The sequence below is a fragment of the Rattus norvegicus genome, chromosome 9, assembly GCF_021556685.1.
Source record: "Rattus norvegicus strain SHRSP/BbbUtx chromosome 9, alternate assembly SHRSP_T2T, whole genome shotgun sequence".
Classification (NCBI taxonomy): Eukaryota; Metazoa; Chordata; class Mammalia; order Rodentia; family Muridae; genus Rattus; species Rattus norvegicus.
Genome location: NC_141542.1, coordinates 89,539,196 through 89,558,317, shown reverse-complemented (window position 1 = coordinate 89,558,317; position 19,122 = coordinate 89,539,196).

The window sequence follows — 19,122 nt, the reverse complement described above, 5'->3', positions numbered from 1 at the left end:
ACCTGAGTGTTACTATCTCAGGGGAGGAGACACAAAGGATAAGGGGCATGCCCTGAATGAGAAGGGTCCCGTGTCCCCTCTACCATCCTGTGGAGTTAGTCACAGATTAGTGCCACCTCCTTTCATGGCCACTAGTACTCATGAACGACGCGCTATTTGTTTGAGCATTCCATAAAAGACGCAGAACATCATGTGGGAAAGCCTGGGAAGGAAAACTGCGCTAAGGCCAGGGCCACATTCTTGATGGGAATTTTATGAAGAAGCTTCCAGTGCCCGGCCAACCCCTTGATCTGGGGACCATCCTCATCATTCTTGAAAATCTTCCCAGATGCTACAACAGATTCTGGTGTGGCTCTAGGAGCTCCGGAGTCAGGGTGAATGCTCCTGAAAGGACTAGCTGGAAAGATGAAGAGGAAAAGAGGGGGAGGGGTAACGTGAACCCTAGGTTCTGGAGCCACACTGTGTAGGCTCAAGCCCGGTCTTTCATATTAAACTTTGAGCCTCAGTTTCCTCCTCTGTAATCAGGGTGATAATTTTACGACTTGTTTCCAAGGAGTACTGCAAAGAATAAACGAGACAAACAAGAAAAAGCAAGCATGTAGCCTCTAGCTCAGTGGTTCTCAACCTTCCCAGTGCTGCAACCCTTTAGTACAGCTCTTCATCTTGTGGTGACCCCCAACCATAAAATTATTTCTGTTGCTACTCCACAACTGTAATTTTGGTACTATTATGAATCATAATCTAAATATCTTATATACAGCATATCTGATATGTGGCCCCTCTGGGGGGTCAGGACCCAACCCACAGGTTGAGAACCACTGTTCTAACTGAAGATAAGTGCAACCCTTATCATTTTGTGCATGTGAGAAAAGACCAGAGACCTTCAAACACAAGCAAGAGTGGAGCATGAGTTTGGTAGTTCCCCAGAGTGAGATTTTAAAAAGACTACCATCACTCTACTCTCTCCCTTTCATAAAGCTGGGGAGAGGTTGCAAATCAGGAGTTAAGGCACTGCCCAGTAAGAGGGTAAAAATTGTGTTGGGAGACAGAAATAGGATGAACAGAGGCATAGAACTTCCAGAAGATGAGTAAAGGATGATTAGAAAGCAGACAGTAAGGACAAAAAATGGAGCAGAGACTGAAGGAAAGGCCATCCAGAGACTGCCTCACCTGGGGATCCATCCCATCTGTGGACACCAAACCCCCACACTATTGCTGATGCCAAGAAGTGCTTGCTGACAGGAGCCTGGTATAGCTGTTCCCTGAAAGGATCTTACAGCACCTGACCAATACAGATGCAGACCCAGCCAGCCACCAGACTGAGCCCAGGAACCCCAATGGAAAAGTTAGAGGAAGGACTGAAGGAGCTGAAGGTGATTACAATCACATAGGAAGAACAACATCAACTACCTAGACCACCCAGAGCTCCCAGGGACTAAACAACCAGCCAATGAGTATACATGGAAGGAGCCGTGGCTCCAGATACTTACGTAGCAGAGGATAGCCATATCTGACATCAATGGGAGGGGAGGTCCTTGGTCCTATGGAGTCTTGATGCCCCAGTGTAGGGGAATGCTAGGGTGGTGAGACGGGAGTAGATGGGTGCATGAAGGAGCACCCTTGTAGAAGCAGGGGTAGGGGAGGATGGGAGGGGGAGTTTGGAAGGGTAACCTGGAAGGGGGATATCATTTGAAATTTAAATTAATAAAATGAGTAATAGAAAAATAAAATGCTTATATCAATATAAGAAAGAAAAGAAAGAAAGAGGGGGGAGGGAGGGAGGGAGGAAGAGAGAGAGAGAGAGAGAGAGAGAGAGAGAGAGAGAGAGAGAGAGAGCAGACAGTGCACAGTGATCCTGTGCAAGGAAGCTGGATTGTTAAAGCCTTCTGTCTAGGCTAAGTTGAAGACCTGGTTGATCTGTACCCAGAGTAATAATGAAGTGTAGGGATGAAAGTGGGGTGAAAAAGACAAATAGCACCACCGCTGTGCAGACACTCTTTCAAGCACATATTCTCCTAAGTGTCAGAGGAGGCTCAGAGAGGGTCAGTGACCTGCCTGTGGTCACCCAATAAGTGTATCAGAACCTGACGTGCCCACTACCCCGGTGAACGGAAGGAACAATAATTCAAGGCGTGCACCCATGGGCATCCCATGTGTCCCGGTAAAAAGAGTTCACCAGAATCCTTCTGAAGAAGGAGAAGATTGCTCTGGGTGTTTTCAGGCACCAGATCAAGGAAAGGATCGTTACAGAGGTGGCTTGTGGGATGAAGGACACAGATTCTGAAGTCATACCCTACATGACCGCTAGGCTCTGACCTGCAGATGTGACACTCTAAGCCTGAAGAGTGAAGCTGCGATAGGTATTTCCATCAGCCTGGATTCCCGGGGACTGCATGAAAAAGAGAACTGGACTTCTTGCCAAACGCCTTGTACAAATAATGAGTATGAAATAAAACTGTTGTAAGTTACTGAGATTTATAAATGATATTTGCTTTTGTACTGTAGACCAGCCTGTCCTGATTGATGTGACAAGTTCTGAGCGGTGTGAACTTTGGACGAGTTACTTAACCTCAGAATGCCTCAGTCTTCCCGTCTACAGAATGGAGACAGACAACCTTATAGGGTTGTTATGAGTTCTTGGGATTTTAGGCACCTAAAATCTAAATACAGGGGCTGGTTCTGCGGTTACGGATACTTGCTGTTCTGGCAAAGGATCTGGAGTTTGGTTTCCATGACCCACATAGATTTTCACACCCATCTGAAACCTCAGTTCCAGGGGATCAGGCACTGTCTTCTGGCCTTCATGTGTATGTTACACATACATGCAGATACACACACACACACACACACACACACACACACACACACGCACCCATACCTAAACTCTGAAAGTCTATGAATTACTTAGGCCTCATATTCTGAAGTATTATGTTCCCAGTTGTTAGGATAAAATGGAGGAAGGTCCAGGTACCTTTGGTGGGCTAGGGGCCAAGACGTGCTGCTAAGGTGGCCTTGCCATGCAACACATCTAACACAAAGGATTTATTGGGATAAGGGGAAAGTGAAAGGCCATCTTAGGACGTGAAGAGAGATAGCAACAGACAGAGAGACGGGGAAACACAGAGAAGGAAGAGGACAGAAAGAGTTCAACATGTAGGGACTGGAAATGCACTGCACGTGGCAGCTGGTGACAGGGAAGGTGAGGTAGGAACTGTCCATTTCAATGAAAACTCACGTGCATCAGAGCTCTTGGTTTATACCAGTGCTTCTCAGTCTGTGGGTCATAACCGCTTTGGGGTCACATATCAGACATCTTGCAGATCAAATGCTTACAACTCTTAACAGTAGTTAAATTGTAGTTATGAAGTAGAAAGAGAAATAATTTTATGGTTGGGGAGAGGCACCACAACACGAGGGACTACATTAAAGAACTGTGGCATTAGGAAGGCTGAGAACCACTGGTTTATTCGCTGATCTTGTCATCGGCTTCTTAGATAATGCTGACACGGTCTCTCCAACTCCATCGAGCCTGTTCTTTCTTATCTGTAATGTGGACACGTGTTAATCTCATGGGGCAATGTGAGGATTCTTAAACACTTAAATGTATAGGGCTCAGGAAAGATCCCTTCTTGATTGACATTTTGTAGGTAGGGAGTTAGAGATGGTTCTCTCCCAAAATAGGAGATACCAGAACATGGAAGGAAAACCCCCCAAATCCCACCTAAAAGAAGTATTCAAGGGCAATGGGCTTATCTAGAAGTGACAAAATGACCACTGTCATTCACTCACTGGTCACAGCCATACTGCCATTACCCGTGTTCTTCTGGTCATGTCTCACTGGATGATAAACTAGACTGATGGATGTATGGATGTGACTCACTCATTTTTTTCTCCCTTGAGGCAAGATCTCACTATGTAGACCACGCTGGTCTCAAACACACTCTATAGCCAACCTTGAACTTGAACTCCTGACCCTCTCACCTCTGCCAGCTGAGGACGGAAGTCAGCACTTCGCTCATCCTAGACTAGCATTTCCCCAGCTGAGCTACATGAAGTTTATGTTTTAAACAACCACTGCTACTTTGTGACTCTAGGATTGAGTGAGACCATCGAGGTAGTTGTCACACTACTACAGTAGACAGTGTCTAGGCCTAGGGTCATGGGAGAGACCTACTGAGACATCCCATAAGAGAGTGGCTCACCCTCTTGGCTGGCAGTTAGTACAGACTTCTGGCTGTGAGTTGAGCTGAGTGTTCAACAGAGGATCCTCCTTGTGGCTTCTCCATGTGACTTGGGCTTCTCAAAGCATGGTGGCTGGGTGTTGAACAGCAGTGCACTAAAAGTAACGGATGTTACAAGACATCTTAGCATTCAGAGGTTGTCCTGCATCCTACCGCTCGGTCACAAGAACTGCCCATGTTAAATGGGGTGAAGAAATACATGTGGTACTGAAGACGCTGTGAGGGTGTCCCCGAAAGCACCAGTGGTAGGGCTTCCATGCCCTCCTAACTGAAGAGAACATTTGTACACAGGCCAGGTCTTGTCCTGAGGAGCTGTCCTGTCTGTTGTTCAAACTGCTGTCCCATACCCTGAGGAGCCAGGAGCGACCACTGCTCTGAACGATGAGTCAGGCCCCTCCAGGCCCACCACTCCCTCCCAGCTCCAGGACTTACAGTCTTCAGAAATGAGTTCAGAGCTTCAGGTCTAAGGTAGAATGCTAACCCGTGGAGCTGATTAGTTTTTCCTCCCCATTTGGAAGGTCGTTACCATCAAAGAGATGGAGATTCTCTGTAGTGTTAGGGCCACAGGGCCATTTCATTTCGTTAAAGCACGTCTGAGTAAACCCTTCTCAGCCAGAATCCTCTAGACGAGTTGGCAAACTTTTTCTGTGAAGGGCCCTGATAAGTATTGCAAGCTTCACAAGGCTTCATGGGGTCCCTGTTGCAGCCACTCAGCTCTGCCATTGTACTACAGAGGCGGCCAAGTACAATATTCTGACAAATGAGTATGGCTGTGTTCCAATAAAATTCTATTTACAAGAGCAGATGGAGGTCAGAATTGGCCCATGGACTATAATGTGCCGACCCCTGCTCTGGGGCCGCCTCAGCTCTAGAGAGCTGACTTCGAGGACGTCTGTGTCTAGGAGAATGGTGCAGTGCCTGAAGTATCCTTTCCCTGCCTGCATCCAACCTAGCCTCAGGGGATCAAGAGTATCGATCAATATGTGGGAGAGGCGACCCAGTCAGTCCATAACTTCTTCTTCTTTTTTTTTATTATTCATTTATTATATATAAGTACACTGTAGCTGTCTTCAGACACCCCAGAAGAGAGCATCAGATCTCTTTACAGATGGTTGTGAGCCACCATGTGGTTGCTGGGAATTGAACTCAGGACCTCTGGAAGAGCAGTCAGTGCTCTTAACTGCTGAGCCATCTCTCCAGCCCAATAACTACTTCTTTATGGGGGTTCCCACTTTTGATCCTTATTCCCTCCCAGAATTCCGCAGTGAGGTATTGAGTCCCCAGCCTCACAACAGAAAAATCTTAACCAAACCAGAGAGCTGGCCAGGCCCCGGAGGATCCTGTGTGTTTATCAAACACACAGGATGGAAGCTCAAGGAAAACCAAGATGTCTCCCTGTAACATCTGGAGAGAAAGAAGGCAAGGCAAATGCCTAGATCAGAGCCAGAAAGAACCAGCTTCCAGGTCAGGCTTGTAGGACAGGACATCGGTAAAGACAGCAGGGTAGCAGCCTGTGAGAACCAAGCCTGCTGTTCCTCCAGTCCGCAGGCCTTTCTTTAAAGAAACAAGTCTACATCTGTTTAGGGACACTATCTGCTAAGCACTAACGAAACCTTTCAGACCATACAAACAAAAGCCAATCTTATTCCAGTGGGGGAGCTCCTGTAACCATGGATTTCTTAATCCAAAATCTGTCTGCTGGTCCCTCATCCTTCTCCCTGCTCCTGGAATCCCTGACCCTTAACCCAGAGCTTGAGACCTCGAGGCTGTTCACTCCCAAAGACCTGGGTTTCAGTCTTCACATTTGCTTTGAGCATTGGGCGTGCTTTCTTTCTCCGTCCCTTTCTTCTTAGTGGGGTGGGGGTGGGGGTTCTCTGTCTCTCCTTCCTGCCTTGCTCAAAGAGTCTCAGCCACACAGAACTGTCTGAGCAAACTTGTTCAGGCCCCTACAATTATCTCATCTCCCTGTTATCCCTCCACCCCACCCCCCCACCCCCATCCACATCCCCACCCCCCTTTCTGAGGCCACTAGAAGGCAAAGCTAAACAAATAAAGAACGGGATGCAGCCCAGGCATTCTAAGGCCCTGGCAATGGGAAATTGCAAGCTTGCAGCTCAGCTGGCCTTGGGCTCCCCACAGAACTGGCCTCCCCCATTCTCTCTCTCTCTCTCTCTCTCTTACTTTTTCTGTCTGTCCCTCTGTCTGTCTGTCTCTCTGATTCACTCTGTCTGTCTCTGTCTGTCTGTCTGTCTCTCTCTTTCACGCACGCACACACACACACTTTCTGTTTCTGTCTCTGTCTCTATCTGTTTCACTCTTTCTGTCTGTCTATCTGTCTCTCTCTCTCTCCTCTCTCTCTGACTCACTCTGTCTGTCCCTCTGTCTCTGTCTCTCTCTCTGTCTCTGCCTTTCTCTGTCTCTCTCTGTCTCTCTCTCTGTGTCTCTCTCTCTCTCACACACACACACACAGACACACACACAGACACACACACACACACACACACACACACACACACACACACACACACACTGCTGAGCCCCTCTACAGCTGGAACCTAAGCTTGCTACAAGGCAGGCAGGGCATCTGTGTACCCAGCTGCAAGTGCACACTGCTCCACTTTCCTCAACAGAGCAGATACTCTTAGCACTGAGGCTCCTTTCCAGGCCAATCACTTGCCAAGAAGCAAAAGGCTGCCACGGGCACCTTTGATCTGACTTCATTTCTACTTGGTAATGATGAAAAATGAGTTTGAGTTCACCCTTCCACAGCCCTGCCTAGAAGGATGCATCATGTGAGTATGTGTTACAGTTTTACTCAGCAATCACTCGGTAATTAACCTAGAGACTGTCTCCTCCAATCAGGACTCAGCCAGTGAGACTGCCATTGCTCCGTCCACCAGGAGTGAGGGAGAAAGGGAGGAGGCTGAGTGACCAAAGGAAAAGGTGGAATAGTCTAGCTAGGAATTAAACTGTGGAGGTGGGGGTGGGTAAGTGGTGTTTGGTTTCAGACCACAGGACGAGGGACTGAGGTGCCTAGTTTACATATCAAAGCAGACCTGGCCTCCAAGTTCTCCTAGAATCCCCCAGTTCCTACTTGGCACACCCTGCCTCCAACCTTGAACTTTCCAGCTCAGGGCCTGGCTTCCCAGAGGCCCTTCCCTATATAGTCCTCTCTCTCTCTCTCTCTCTCTCTCTCTCTCTCTCTCTCTCTCTCTCTCTCTCCCTCTCCCCCTCTCCCTCCCTCTCCCCCTCTCCCTCTCCCCCTCTCCCATTCTCTCTCTCTCCCTCTCTCCTTCCCCTCTCTCCCTAATTCCCTCTCACCTTCTCTCTCTGTGAGCGCAATCCTGTCCTCTCTTTCTCCCCCTACTCCGTGGCAACTTCCCTGGCCTCAATCCTTGGGGACAGTGAACTCACCCAAGTGCAGATTCCCAATAAGCCTTCCTTGTATGTAATCTGGCTTGAATTGGCTTATTTCACCAGCAGAGAAATAACCTATCAAGTGGGAGAGGGGATAGCAAGGAATTGTCCCCTAGAAGAAAAGAAACACCCTTAATTTGGAGATTTCTTAGGCCACTTTGAGGATCAGGGATGTTCTCTGTGGGACATTTGTGTCCTTGGATTCAGCCCTTAGCAGACTATGTCCTTGAACAGGAGATGAATCTCTTCTTAGTCCACTTTGCTTCACCAGAATTAGAGACCCTCCTGAAGCTGTTCTAAAGCCTAAGGTATTTCCTGCCCTGCTCTACCTCCATCCACCTTCCTCTCAATAACACCGAAAGTAGGTATTTCTGATTTTTCTCTGCTCCGTCCCCTCAGCTTCTACCCCACAAGCCTTCAGCCCAACTCTGCTCACACACAGAGCAAGGGTCCTCTCTCTTCTCAGTGTTTGTAAAGGAACAAGTCTTCTCTTTAGTTGGGAGGAAGTTCTAGACTCTGTTCTCTCCCACATCTCAATTCCACTTTCCCCTTGGTTCAACCATGTACCACAAATGCCACGAGAAACCATTGTTCTAAAGTTACTAGTGGTTGTTCGCAAGGGAACAAGGTTATGGGAAGCAGTTGAGCCCTGTCTCTGAAGAGTCATCCAGCAGTGAGGCCTCTATCCCCTCCTCGTCCTGGTTTATGATTTATTTCTTTATTTGATGTATATGAGTGCACTGTCCCTGTCTTCAGACACACCAGAAGAGGGCATCAGATCTCATTACAGATGGTTGTGAGACACCATGTGGTTGCTGGGAATTGAACTCAGGACCTCTGGAAGAGCAGTCAGTGCTCTTAACCGCTGAGCCATCTCTCCAGCCCCTCTTCTTTTGTTTTTTTTTTTTTTGTTTGTTTGTTTTTTTTAGTAGAATATCTTTTATTTATTCTTTACCAATTTCATACATTTAAATAAGACATTTGGGGGGTTGGGGATTTAGCTCAGTGGGGTTAGGGATTTAGCTCAGTGGGGTTAGGGATTTAGCTCAGTAGTAGAGCGCTTGCCTAGGAAGCGCAAGGCCCTGGGTTCGGTCCCCAGCTCCGAAAAAAAGAACCAAAAAAAAAAAAAAAAAAAAAGATATTTGGATCACATCAGCTCTAATTCCTCCCTCCTCCTCCTCCTCCCCACGAACCCCAGCTCCCTCCTCCCACTCCTCCTTCGCACCCCAATTTCTCCCTCCTACTTTCCCAGGCATCCTACTTCCTCCATTCCACTCCCCCAATCACTCCCAACTATTCTACTCTCCCTTCATGTCCGATGCTCTCTTCAGTCAATACACAGAGTTCAATTAGTGCTCCTATTAGGATGTCGATTGATCGAACTGACTTGATCTTGTGCAGGTAATCATAGCTACCATGGGCTCATGGTTGTTTGTTTTGTTTGTTTGTTTGTTTGTTTGTTTGTTTGGTTCTTTTTTTCGGAGCTGGGGACCGAACCCAGGGCCTTGCGCTTCCTAGGCAAGCGCTCTACCACTGAGCTAAATCCCCAACCCCGGGCTCATGGTTGTAATCACTATGTCATATCCCAAAGACAACACTTCACAGCACCCCTCCCTATCCTTTGGCTCTTCTTGTCTCTACCCCCTCCCCCTCCTACCCCACTCCCGTAAAGGCTCCCAGAGGAGCCTTGGTAGAATAAATGTTGCTATAAGATGTCCTATTTAGGGCTGAGTGCTCAACAGATACCTATTCTCAGCCCTGTTGCCATTCATGAGACTCTGCATCAACTGTTGACCATGACAGAGATCAAGGACAGAGTATAACCATGAGTATTTAGAAGGCGGTGTAACAATACATCAGTAAGTAAAACAACAGGAGTAGGTTTCCTCTCCCAAGGCCCTGTGACCTTGTAAGTCATGAGCATGACCAGGTTTACCTCACCAGACCTGGAACTTCTTCCTGTGGAACAGGTTTCAAATGTAATACAGGAGCAGTTGGTTACACTCAAACCTTTGTGCCACTATTGCTAGGGAGGGCACATCTTGCCTATCGGGTTGGTACTGTAGCATTCAGAGTCGGTGACAAGGATAACATTGATATCTTTTCTCTCCTCACACCCCACCCCCGAGTATTCTACATAGCACCACAGGAGCAGGGAGGAAAACTTCAAGTTAATTCCAGTTTGACTTTTTTTTTTCTTATATCCTAAGACCAACATGTGACAACCTACCTTCTTTCACCCATAGTCTCTGGGTGTATGACATCTTCACCCTTGAGTCCCCTCTGATGTCACCTCCGTAAAACCTTCTTTTCCTCTGTGTAAACTATTCTCTCTACACCAGCTCACAGCACAAACTATTAATACTTAACTTATTTTGTTTGGTATTTTTGTGGTTTTTCTGTACTGTCCAGGTTGACCTTAAACTCACAGCAGTCCTCAAGCCTTAGTCTCCTGTGTCCTGAGACTATAGTCTGCACTACCATGCCCGGTTTACTTTGCTGATCTTTGTCATACTGTGCTCACTCAAAGGAGGTCACCACACTTTCTCTCTCATGTTCTGCCTTTCCACAATCATCGATGACTCCTTTTATCCCACCCCCACTCCTCCACAACTACCTCCCTGCTTCTCTTTCCTGCTCCTGACTAAATGCTTTCTCTAGCCCTTGTTATCAGTAAAGGAGAGGCTTAACTGCTGACTTGGATTGGTCCTCATTGGCTGAGAGACTCCTGGGAAGCTGTCATTGTGGGCAGAAGGGAAATCTACCACTATTATCCTCTCATCTCCCACCCCTATCCTCCACCCCCCACCCCCACATGGTTAGGGTACTGGACCAACACTTCCAAATTGTGCTTCCTGACCAAGATCCAGAAAGGAGAATCAATAATTATTTCCATCCATACCTTTCACAAAATAATAACCAACCCAAGGCTCGTCCAAGTCAATGGCCTCAGCCTTTGTCCAGAATCCTGATCTTTGAACTTTCAGTGTGTAATGGGCCGTTTGAGTTGTAACACAAAAGAGCTCTGAGCTTGCAATGACCTGAAAAAACATCACTCACTTCAGGCACTTCAGAGGCAGTTGGTGGAGGGTCCCAACCCCAACTGTCTCAGGTAATTCACAATGTGACTTTTTTTTTTTTTTGCAAGCCCCGGTTTCCTTGTCTACAAAACACCTGACTGACTCTGAATACTTCTGTCAGACATTTTTGAAGTGTCTATTCCAAAAGGGGGATCACTTCAGTGCACGTTAGACATGATGATGGGGTCTTAATGTAGGACACTGGCATCTTGGAGTAATCATCTGATTTTGAAAACTATGGTCCAGACTATGGTTCCTCCGGTATTCTCTAAGACTTCTTCATAGCACCTTAATCCTGTTCTGACTAACAAATCCTAGGGAGCATGCCAAGCCAAAGCAGCATCCATGGGCAGAGGGCTTCATACTCCAGGCGTGTGTTCCATCACTACCTGCCATCCAGTTTGGTCCCAGCTCCCTGGAACAGAACCTTCTCTCAGGGGAAAATATTGTTGTTTTTCTTACTACTTGTTTGATCCTCTGGAGTCAATATTTGCAGAGATAAGCTCGGGGTGATGAAGTCACACACTGGGGTTTGCTTATGACTCTGACCCCATCCATTGCCATCTGGTCTCTTTCCGGCCAAAGAGTGAGGTGAGTGGGTGTGTTTTAACAGAAGGTCATGCTACTCATCCAGTTTGCCATGGAGCACTGTGTGTGGTAGAGGGCTGGGTCAGCCAGCTCCTGACTTGTAGGGCTAAGTCCTCAATGCCACTGTCAATGCCAGTCAGAAGTTACCATGGTCTTCCAATGGAATCAGCAGCCTGGACTCCTGTCCCCACTCCCAGGCCTTCCCAGTGACTCTTCCCTATTAAATAGAATGGCTCAGAAGGTCCTCTTCTATGATGACAACAGCAGCAGTGATAATTAACGTCCTGTTTTCACTTCTCATACAAATACGTAGGTTGGGCTGGAGAGGTGGCTCAGCGGTTAGAACACTGACTGTTCTTCCAGGGGTCATGAGTTCAATTCCCAGCAACCACATGGTGGCTCACAACCATCTGTAATGGGATCCGATGCCCTCTTCTGGTGTGTCTGAAGACAGAGACAGTGTACTCACATACATAAAATAAATATTTAAAAAAAAGAGGCATCAATGAGAAGCAGGAATCAGACTGCTCTTTTGTTGGCAGCTGGTAAATACAGAGGAGGTCTCAAAGCCAGAAAGAGTTATGGGGACATCTACCCAGTGTTTCCAGATTTTTATCACTATCAAAGAAAGAACTCAGAGATGAGACAAGGTAAAGAATTTGAAGGAAGTTTGTTCCAGGGCAAAAAGTAGACACTGAAACTGTGAGTGTAGACTCCTCAAGAGAATGCCATGACCCAAGACAGGATAGCTTGTGAAAGGCAAACCTGAATGGACGGGAGGATTCTTCTGGAGCCAAGGGAAGAAGGCCAGGAACTGCAGGGATGGGTCCAGAGTTTTCCAGATAGGGTTTGCAGATAGGGTCTGCTTCCTATTTTTGTCCTTTTATGGGATTTGCATTTGTGTATCGCTTTAGACACAAGAGAAATAACTCATTCTGCAGGACAAATTATAAAAAAAGAACACAAGGCTGAAGCAAAAGATAGCTAGTGGTTCTTATTTTAGTTTACTTTTATTAATTTTATTGGCTTATTTATTCATTTTCTGTGAGCCTCATTGACCCAGATTTGGATGGTTTAGTGTTTGAATGGTCACATGATGTCCCAACATAAAACAGCCCTGCTTTTGTATTAGTCTTCAGTCACTGTGCCACCCGACCTCCATCTTCTCTCTAGGCTAGTGACCTAGGTTCTCAAACTTCTTAATGCGTGACCCTTTAATACAGTTCCTCGTGTCACAGTGATATGTAAAGTTATTTCATCACTATTTCATGACCGTAGGAAATTGCTACTGCTAGGAATTATAATGTAAATATCTGATAGTATGATATTCATGCCACCCTCAACGGGGCCACGACCCCCAAGTTCAAAACCACTGCTCTAGGCCATCTAGCCTACTCCCATGTTCGTTATTTTATTTTTCTTTAACTGTTTTTTGATATATATATATATATATGATATATATTTATTATGAATAAAATATATTATTCTATATGCAATCATAGAAACCAAATTCAGAGCCTTGCATGTGCTAGGTAAATACTGTGAGATGCTTGTCCCTATTTCTGAGTTACTTCATAAGATTAAAGCAAGTAAGACTTCCTTATGCTCATTTAGATCATGCCATTTTGATTAACCGCTACAAACCTTTGATTTTAGGAGGAAAAAATTTGCTTGAAGGTTCAGTTTGGTTCCTTGGCACCTAGCAAAAAGCAATTCCCCTCTAGTTAGGATGTAGTCTGTTAAAACCTCATCTAAGAGCTAAACTCAAGACAATAGTCTCCCATCAACTCTAACTCAGTACACTCCACTGTGCCCAAGGGAGGAATTTGAAGACCTGTTGCTGTGCTACCAAACATGGACTAACTGTGAGGAGAAGCTATGACCTCAGAGATCCTCCTAAATGAATCGAGGGTCAGCAAGGCTGGCCACGAGTCAGTGGACAGTGACCTTAGAGATCAAGACTAAAGGTTAGACTGAAGGTTACTCTAGAGGCTGGACTAAAGCCAACTTGGATCAAGAAGGATCCATGATTGGCCACTACTGTTCTACATGTTCCATGCCTGGTGCAAAGACATGGCAGTCTCTCGTGTTTAAAAATACCATTACACAGGGGCCACAATTATGCTCTCCCCACCCCCACCCCCATACAGGGTTTCTTGGCTGTGGGGAAACTCTGTAGATCAGGCTGGCCTCAAACTCAAAGATCTGCTTGCCTCTGCCTCCCGAGTGCCGGGACTGAAGGCATTCATCAGCTGCCTGGCTTAATTCCACCCACTTTAAAGCGGCCATTTCTCGTGCCATAGGACATTTCTCTTTTCGAACCAGCTGGAGGATATGGGTTCTAAAACACTGCTTTTAAAATAGCTTCTGGCAAGGGGCCAACTTGCTCCTAACTCATCACAGGCCCGAGCTTTTGTAAAATACAGCCTTTAAAACAAATGGTTGGAACACGCAGCTTTGGGAGGTGCAGGAATGCCAAGCTGGCCTAGAAGCTTCTGAGTGCGGGCTCTTCCTCCATACTTATTGATAGAGCCCTAGCGTACAAGACCCGATTAAGGTTCTGAGGACAGAATGGAACCATCGAGTTCCCTGCTTTTAAAAGAACTCTCCAGCCTGGATTTCAGCAGCTGAACTGTTAAGCTCACCTCTGGGGCAGCCTTAAGGATTCATGACAGCCTCTGGCACTGTTACTGGCTTGGTTGGTTTAGGGAGAGAGACGATTCTGTGCTCCAGCACAGTATCAGGACATGGCAAAATATCAGTTTGCTCCTACACCACCCCCAACCCCCACCCCAGCAAACTAAGCTCCCGCTTCATCTTGACGGTGGCCCAACTCAGCAGGAATGTTTGCAGGGCCAGCTGTTTTAGTTCATACATTCATTAATAAAAGTACTGAATGCGACCCCTTTCTTTCTTTTGTTGTCTAAAAGAGGACACGGAGGGGGCAGGAGAGCCCCAGCAGACATAGGGGACGTGCCAGACGTGCCGCAGGAAGGGCTTTGCAAGAGGAGGAGCTGTGAGGAGGGAAAGCAGGTGGGTGGAGGGGAGGGGTGGCGTGAGTGGAGGGGACCTATGACCAGAGGGGCAGACTGACATGTGGAACCAATCCTGAGGCAAAAATGGGGGTTGGGGGGGCTACACCTGAGAATAAAGGAGACACCTGGCCTGCTTTCTGGAACAGGGAGGATTAAGGGCTGATGACAGGGCAGACGTCCAGTGAATTGGGAGCCAACCCCCGGGGCTTTGATTTCTGGTCTCTTGGTAACTGAAGAGGATTTTTTTTTCATTGTGTCAGTCCTCATCCAAGGTCCAGTCAGGCAAGTCAGTGAAAGACTTGTAGGTCTTTTTTGGTCAATCCCAGGGCCACTCCTGTGATAAGTACTTTCCCGCTGAGCTGAACCCCTGGCCACAGATCTCTTACTCAGAGACTAAAATGGAAGGAATTTGGTCATAGAGGTCTTCTGCTGGAAGACCTGGGGCTTCCCAGGGAGGCTGCTGCCTCATGTACAGCGTGTACAGCGAGCTAGTTAAATAGGAATCCCAAATGCATAGTACTCTCTAAAGCGCAGGGCTGGCTACCCGGCTCAGTGGGAAAGTGCTCATTTAACAAGAACAAGAACAGAGTTAAACAAACAAACAAAAAGGCAGAATGTAGTAAATGACCCAAAATTTTCTTTATGGAAGTAGTTGGTAAGATTTATCTTAAGTTTATGTTGTCTAACCATGATCAATTTTTAATGTATTTTAAAAAAGTGTTAGTTTATCTGTAGTTCCAATTTCACGTGTGCTATTTAACGTCCTTGAGCTATTAAGTCTGGCCACTGTCCATCCAGCAGGAAGGAGGAGGCTGCTAGAAATGAGGTGGGGCCACAGGAGTCACATCTGCTGTCCCAGACATAGGAAGTAGAAGGAACTGGGGAAGAGCCACATGGTTCTTTCTGCTGAAGCTTTTCAATCATCTATCCAGACAGCATCGCCTAGAAACCAGAGCGCAGGGCAACCCCAGAAATGCAGGATCAGGAAAAGGGAAAGAGTTCGTGACCCACTTCCAACCCCAGGTGCAGTCCTGGTTAATGACCCAAGCAGTCTTCTGAAGTCTGTCTGCTCCCTGTTCCAGTTACTACCTGCTGCAAAGGAAGCAGACAGAGAAACACATTTGAGGACAGAGTCTATACACAAGGCTTCCAGAGGTAGGAAGTCAGGAGGAGTATGTGCTGGGCAGGTTAGGCCATCATCTCCAAGTCTGGTCATTCACTCACTCAGTGTCTATTTATTAGATGAGCCTGGCAATGGAGAATATCTCCGTGGCAATGGAGAATATCATAAAAATGCAATAGGCACCCCATACTCACCACACTCCATACATGCCTGTGGACCTAATTGGTTGGGAAGATACCGAATCTCGTGGGTATTGCCTCAAATGTAAGAAGCAAGTGGCAAATCCAAGAAAAATACGAGCAGAGAAATGACAAAGGCAGAGAGGTGGTAATGACAAAGAGACAGGGCAAATGACGCCTACAGCTTGTACTGAATACACTCTGGTACCAGATGTTGGTGGACAGGAGCTGAGCATGTGGTCCCTTCTCTTACCAGGAGCTCACAGTGCCACTCAGAGGAATTTCCAGAAAGTAATGGCAAATATTTGCCCAGCCAACTTAGCTCCTTGCACTCCCATAGAGACCCTTGGAGAGGAGAATAGACTCAGTTACCCAGAGAGCTTGGCCTCTAGCCCTGTGGGTGTGGGGGCTTCAGTGTCCTGTCAGAAATGCAGAGCAGCCTCTGGTGATCTCCACCTGGTCACCACCTCAGGACCTGGCAGAGCTGCAATGCTCTGGTCCATGGTTTCTCCTTTGTCACTTCTGTCAGCCATCCGAGAAGGGATGGCGCTTCATCTGGTCACCTGTATGTCAGGTGCACTAAATTCAAGGTTCTGAATGCATAACTGAATGCAAGAAGTGTGGGTGACCTTGGGGAGAAGCATCCAAATACCGGACCATGGTGGCCAGCGTGGTGACCCAGCTCTGCCACTCACCAGCTTCAGAAGAAGTATAGAAAATCTGAGAGCTTCCTTTGCATCCTGTGAAAAATGCAACTAGAAACATTATCTCATAGACGTGTGAGTCTCAAAACAGCGAATGTAAAAGTGCATAACGCTGTGCTGGGCCCTGGCATTATTTATCATTTATCATTCATCCTCCTTAGGTTTAGAGAACAATAATCATCAATTCACTCCCCATCGCCAACATTCAAGTGGTTGCTTTTCAGTCTGAGTTATGGCCCACAAGAGTGCCGTTGAATCACTTTGGCATGTGTAATATTATACATATTCAGTAGCAGTAACAATCTGCAGCAAAATGGCAAGCAAAAAAGAAGGAGGAGGAGGAGGAGGAGGAGGAGGAGGAGGAGGAGGAGGAGAAGGAGAAGAAGAAGAAGAAGAAGAAGAAGAAGAAGAAGAAGAAGAAGAAGAAGAAGAAGAAGAAGAAGAAGAAGAAAAGAAAGAAAGAAAGAAAGAAAGAAAGAAAGAAAGAAAGAAAGAAAGAAAAAGAAAAAGATGAGGCGAAAGCATAGCATTGCACAAGCCAGAGAGTATGTGCAAAGTAGGCAACACCTGAAGAAGAGGCCTTATGGGAAAAAGACATAGATTATCACACCCTTAACTAATACCACAGAAGGGTAAAACCATGCCTCCCCACCTCCCCGCACGCCCCGCCAACACCAGAAATGTGCCTTCATTATCCTGTTTTTGTCCCAGGGACAAAACTCTCTTTAGATGTGGGGTGACATTAAGATGTCCCCAAAGATGGTTTGTACTTTTCAATAAGAAAATCTCCTTAAACTGTGAGGGAAAGATTTCTGTAAAGTTCTGTCCTTGAGCTAGGAAGATGGTTCAGTGGGTAAAAACACTTGCTGCACAAACATGAGTTCAAATCTCCAGAACTCACCTAATCGTTGGATATGGAGTATGAGTGTCTGTAATCCCAGCAACAACAGGCGAACCCCAAAAGCCCACAGGCGAGCTCACTCTGAATACACAGAAAAACTATGAAGAAGACTAGTTTCGGTGCAAGGTGGAAGGCAATAGCTGACATGGAAGGTTGTCTTCTGTCCACCGTACATGTACTGTAGCGTGCACACACTGGCTTACACACACACGCACACACACACGCACACACACACACACACACACACACACACACGCCACATTCTCTCTGTCTCTCATTCACACACTTACACATGCACAATGATGTACTTACTCCTGATTACTGTCAGGTTTCCAGACCCTGGATCACTCTAGCAATGTGGTAAGAAGGCCTGTTCCTCTCTGACTTGTGATGGACTGGTATCTCTTTCCCTGTTATCACCCAGGCCCCACGTCCTCATGTCTTGAGAAACTGTCTCCATTAAACCTTTGGGTGAGCTCCTTCCCCATAGACCGGTTTTTGTTTCTATTACTACTAGGAAAAAAAGTTCCCACACCTGTAGTGGGGTGTGTGTGTGTGTGTGTGTGTGTGTGTGTGTGTGTGTGTGTGTTCATCTGTCCAGGTCGAGTGCAATCTATTGACCTGTAATGTGAAATGCACTTCTTACTGGGATCCAAAGTCCTGGATGATCTTGCTTTACATTAAATCTCTCTGCCTATGACAGAGATTCTTGGTGTGGCCAGACTGTAGTCTGATTCCTGAGTCATCTTCTAGAACCATCTGTGTCACATTCTATGTAGCAAAGAGTCCTACGTGCCAGCCTTTCACTAGGAATCCGTGCCTCTCCGCAGCTCATGCCCTCCACTCTCCTTCAGTGGTGCCTCATCCACCTGGCTTGTCTTTGGTAAAATTCCTGTTGGGTTTGCTTAGCCAGAATCCTTCCCAGCTCCTGAGGGTTCTTAGTGGTTTCCCATCCCCTGACCCTGACCCTACTCCCTGGTTACCTCAAAGTATGGGCAAAGATTTGAGCCCAATCTCTCTCCCAAGTAAAGGTCCCCTCTGTGGTAATCCCCCTAACTCTCATACTAGTTCTGAATAAAGTCCTTGCTGTGCAGTGGGAAATCTTATCTGGTTGGTTAGATGTAACTATGAGGGTACTCTAGAGCCAAGTAGATCAGAGGCTTCTGCTCTACACCATGGTTTCGCTCAATGATGAAATGAAATTTGAATAATCTACCAGCAGGTAATAGAACTATAGAAGGCAGACCTTAGTTCAAGAAATTAATTTCCAGGAATCACGCCTTTAAAAGGTAAATCTAGGCCTTGGTCCCCTCCTGTGGCTTTCTCTGTGCCCTGGCCATCATGAGAAAAACAGATCTTGCCACATGCTCCACCATGATTATCTCTCTTCACTTGAGCCTAAAGCAGAGTCCAGCTGAGCAAGAACCGAACCCTCTGAAACTCTGAGCCAAAATAAACCCTTCCTCCTCCAAATTGTTTCTCTCAGGGGTCTCCTCATAGCAGTGGGAAGTCCAGAACAGTGTTTAGACAAGTGTCTTAAAATAACTGTTTTTCTTTAACATCCGCAGCTCTGCTTTTTATATTTAAAATATATTAAGATTTTTTTTTGAGTAAGGATGTTTTGCCTGCATGGATGTCTATGTACCGTGTGCATGCCTGGTGCCCAGGGAGGTCAGAAGAGGGCATCAGATCTCCTGGTGATACAGGTGATTGTGAGCTATGAGACAAGGTCCTCTGCAAGAGCAGTAAGTGCTCTTAGCCACTGAACCATCTCTCCAGCTCTACCCTTTATAATTTCTAAAACCCTGGTTCTGTCTGACCTCAAGCAAACATTGTTCTCTGTCCTCTCCCTCC